The sequence below is a fragment of the Ascidiella aspersa genome, chromosome 6 (assembly GCF_963924565.1).
Source record: "Ascidiella aspersa chromosome 6, kaAscAspe10.2, whole genome shotgun sequence".
Taxonomy (NCBI): Eukaryota; Metazoa; Chordata; class Ascidiacea; order Phlebobranchia; family Ascidiidae; genus Ascidiella; species Ascidiella aspersa.
In genome coordinates, this window is record NC_139452.1 from 14,870,027 (window position 1) to 14,874,303 (window position 4,277).

The 4,277-nt window shown below is 33.3% G+C and overlaps 3 non-coding genes across 3 annotated transcripts; all 3 read right to left on the reverse strand.

Annotated features, from left to right (window-relative positions):
- Nucleotides 1-416: 416 nt before the first annotated feature.
- Trnad-guc (transfer RNA aspartic acid (anticodon GUC)) lies at nucleotides 417-489 on the reverse strand. The gene has a single exon. It is a non-coding gene; the product is annotated as a tRNA-Asp (tRNA).
- Nucleotides 490-1,738: 1,249 nt separating this feature from the next.
- Nucleotides 1,739-1,811, reverse strand: Trnak-cuu (transfer RNA lysine (anticodon CUU)). Its single transcript has one exon. It is a non-coding gene; the product is annotated as a tRNA-Lys (tRNA).
- A 255-nt stretch (nucleotides 1,812-2,066) lies between these two features.
- Nucleotides 2,067-2,139, reverse strand: Trnad-guc (transfer RNA aspartic acid (anticodon GUC)). The gene has a single exon. It is a non-coding gene; the product is annotated as a tRNA-Asp (tRNA).
- Between the last annotated feature and the right edge of the window lie 2,138 nt (nucleotides 2,140-4,277).

Sequence of the window (4,277 nt, forward strand, 5' to 3'; positions counted from 1 at the left end):
GTTATATTTAACTTTTTTTTGAAATACGTATTAATATTCATGTGAGTCATCCATTGCTGTCATGTTCATTGTTCAACAACATTTTTGAATAGTTTGGAGAAAAACACAACGCCTAACGTGGGGTTCGAACCTACGATCGTTGGATTAAGAGTTCAACGTTCTACCGACTGAGCTAGCCGGGCGCTATGGTCTATAAAAGACATAAGGAACGGTCACACTTTTAAAACAAAAATCTTCTAAGGAAAATTACAAAAACAAATTCAACATGTCAAAAAATTAGTTTGCCTTTATCTATTGGATTTATTAATTTTAAAATTCATTTCAGCTTTTATTTGAAATATATATTGATATTCATGTGAGTCATCTATTGCTGTCATGTTCAACAACAATTTTAAATAACGTGGGGTAAAACACAACGCCCAACGTGGGGCTTGAACCCACGGCCGTTGGATTGACAGTCCAACACTCTTCCGACTAAGCTAGTCGGGCGCTACGGTCTATAAAAGACATTAGGAACGCTCATATTTTTAAGACTCTTTATCAATTATATTGAAGAACCTTCTTCTAAAGAAAATTATTAAAACAAATTCAACATGTTGAAACATAAATTTACTTTTAATTATAGGATTTATTAATTTTTAAATAATAATCAAATTTTATTTGAAGTACATATTGATATTCATTTGAGTCATCCATTGCTGTCATGTTCATTGTTCAACAACAATTAATTTGAAGAAAAACACAACGCCCAAGGTGAGGCTCGAACCCACGACCGTTGGTTAAGAATCCATCGCTATACCGACTGAGCTAGCCTGGCGCTACAGGTTTATAAAAGACATAAGGAACGGTCATACTTTTAAGACTCTTCAACAATTATATTGAAGAATCTTCTAAGGAAAATTATAAAAACAAATTCAACATGTCAAAAAATAAGTTTGCCTTTCCTTTGGATTTATTAATTTTAAAATTCAATTCAGCTTTTATCTGAAATACATATTGATATTTATGTGAATCATCTATTCCTGTCATGTTCAAAAACAATTTTAAATAATGTGGTGAAAAACAGATCGCCCAACGTTGGGCTCGAACCCACGACCGTTGGATTAAGAGTCCAACGCTCTACCGACTGAGCTAGCTGGGCGCTAGTTCTATGAAGGACATAAGTAACGGTCATACTTTTAAAAGTATTGAACAATTATATTGCAGAATCTTCTTCTAAAGAAAATTATTAAAACAAATTCAACATGTTGAAACATAAATTTACCTTTACCTTTTGGATTTATTAATTTAAAGTTGTATTCAACTTTTATTTGAAAAACATATTAATTTTCATGTGAGTCATCCATTGCTGACATGTTCATTGTTCAACAACATTTTCGAATAGTTTGGAGAAAAACACAACGCCCAACGTGGGGCTCGAACCCACGACCGTAGGATTAAGAGTCCCACGCTCTACCGACTGGGCTAGCCGGGCGTTCGATCTATAAAGGACATAAGTAACGGTAATACTTTTAAAAGTATTGAACAAATATATTGACGAATCTTCTTCTAAAGAAAATCATTAAAACAAATTCAACATGTCAAAACATAATTTAACCTTTTACCTGTTGGATTTATTAATTTAAAGTTGTATTCAACTTTTATTTAAAATATATATTAATATTCATGTGAGTCATCATCCATTGCTGTCATGTTCATTGTTCAACAAGATTTTTGAATAATTTGGAGAAAAACACCACGCCCAACGTGGGGCTCGAACCCACGACCGTTGGATTAAGAGTCCAATGCTCTACCGACTGAGCTAGCCGGGCGCTACAGTCTATACAAGTCGTAAGTAACGGTCATACTTTTAAAAGTATTGAACAATTATATTGACGAATCTTCTTCTAAAGAAAATAATTAAAACAAATTCAACACGTTGAAATATAAAATTACCTTTACCTAAAGGATTTATTAATTTTAAAATTCAATTCAGCTTTTATTTGAAATACATATTGACATTCGTGCGAATCATCTATTGCTGTCCTGTTCAACAACAATTTTAAAAAATTTGGGGAAAAACAGATCGCCAAACGTGGGGCTCGAACCCACGGCCGTTGGATTGACAGTCCAAGGCTCTACCGACTAAGCTAGCCGGGCGCTATGGTCTGTAAAATACATAAGGAACGCTCATACTTTTAAGACTCTTTAACAATTATATTGAAGAACCTTCTTCTAAAGAAAATTATTAAAACAAATTCAACATGTTGAAACATAAATTTACCTTTACTTACAGGATTTATTAATTTTTAAATAATAATCAAATTTTATTTGAAATGCATATTGATATTCATTTGAGTCATCCATTGCTGTCATGTTCATTGTTCAACAAGATTTTTGAATAGTTTGGAGAAAAACACAACGCCCAACGTGGGGCTCGAACCCACGACCGTTGGTTAAGAGTCCAACGCTCTACCGACTGAGCTAGCCGGGCGCTAGATCTATAAAGGACATAAGTAACGGTCATACTTTTAAAAGTATTGAACAATTATATTGCAGAAACTTCTTCTAAAGAAAATAAATAAAACAAATTCAACAAGTCAAAACAAAATTGTACCTCTACCTATTGGATTTATTAATTTAAATTGTATTCAACTTTTATTTGAAATACATATTAATATTCATGTGAGTCATCCATTGCTGTCATGTTCATTGTTCAACAAGATTTTTGAATAGTTTGGAGAAAAGCACAACGCCCAACGTGGGGCTTGAACCCACGACCGTTGGATTAAGAGTCCAACGCTCTACCGACTGAGCTCGCCGGGAGCTGCGACCTATGAAAGACATTAGGAACGATCATACTTTTAAGACTCTTCAACAATTATATTGAAGAATCTTCTAAGGAAAATTATAAAAACAAATTCAACATGTCAAAACATAAATTAACCATCACCTATTGGATTTTTAATGTCAAACTTCTGTTCAGATTTTATTTGAAATACATATTTATATTCATGAGAGTCATCCATTGCTGTCATGTTCATTGTTCAACAACAATTTTGAATAGTTTGGAGAAAAACACAACGCCCAACGTGGGGCTCGAACCCACGACCGTTGGATTAAGAGTCCAACGCTCTACCGACTGAGCTAGCCGGTCGCTAGAACTATAAAGGACATAAGTAACGGTCATACTTTTAAAACTATTGATCAATTATATTGACGAATCTTCTTCTAAAGAAAATTATTAAAACAAATTCAACATGTCAAAACATAATTTAACCTTTACCTATTGGATTTATTATTTTAAAGTTGTATTCAACTTTTATTTAAAATATATATTAATATTCATGTGAGTCATCCATTGCTGGCATGTTCATTGTTCAACAATATTTTTGAATAGTTTGGAGAAAACACAACGCCCAACGTGGGGCTCGAACCCACGACCGTTGGATTAAGAGTCTAACGCTCTACCGACTGAGCTTGCCGGGCGCTACGGTCTATAAAAGACATAAGGAACGGTCATACTTTTAAGACTCTTTCACAATTATATTGAAGAATCTTCTAAGGAAAATTATAAAAACAAATTCAACATGTCAAAACATAAATTAACCTTCACCTATTGGATTTTTAATTTCAAACTTCTATTCAGATTTTATTTAAAATATATATTAATATTCATGTGAGTCATCCATTGCTGTCATGTTCATTGTTCAACAATAATTTTGAATATTTTGGAGAAAAACACAACGCCCAACGTGGGGCTCGAACCCACGACCGTTGGATTAAGAGTCCAACGCTCTACCGACTGAGGTAGCCGGGCGCTAGATCTATAAAGGACATAAGTAACGGTCATACTTTTAAAACTATTGAACAATTATATTGACGAATCTTCTTCTAAAGAAAATTATTAAAACAAATTCAACATGTCAAAACATAATTTAACCTTTATCTATTGGATTAATTAATTTAAAATTGTATTCCATTTTATTTGAAATACATATTAATTATCATTTGAGTCATCCATTGCTGTCATGTACATTGTTCAACATAAATTTTGAATAGTTTGGAGAAAAACACAACGCCCAACGTGGGGCTCGAACCCAAACCGTTGGATTAAGAGTCCAACGCTCTACCGACTTAGGTAGCCGGGCTCTACAGTCCATACAAGTCGTAAGTAACGTTCATACTTTTAAAAGTATTGAACAATTATATTGCAGAATCTTCTTCTAAAGAAAATAAATAAAACAAATTCAACATGTCAAAACAAAATTTCACCTCTACCTATTGGATTTATTAAT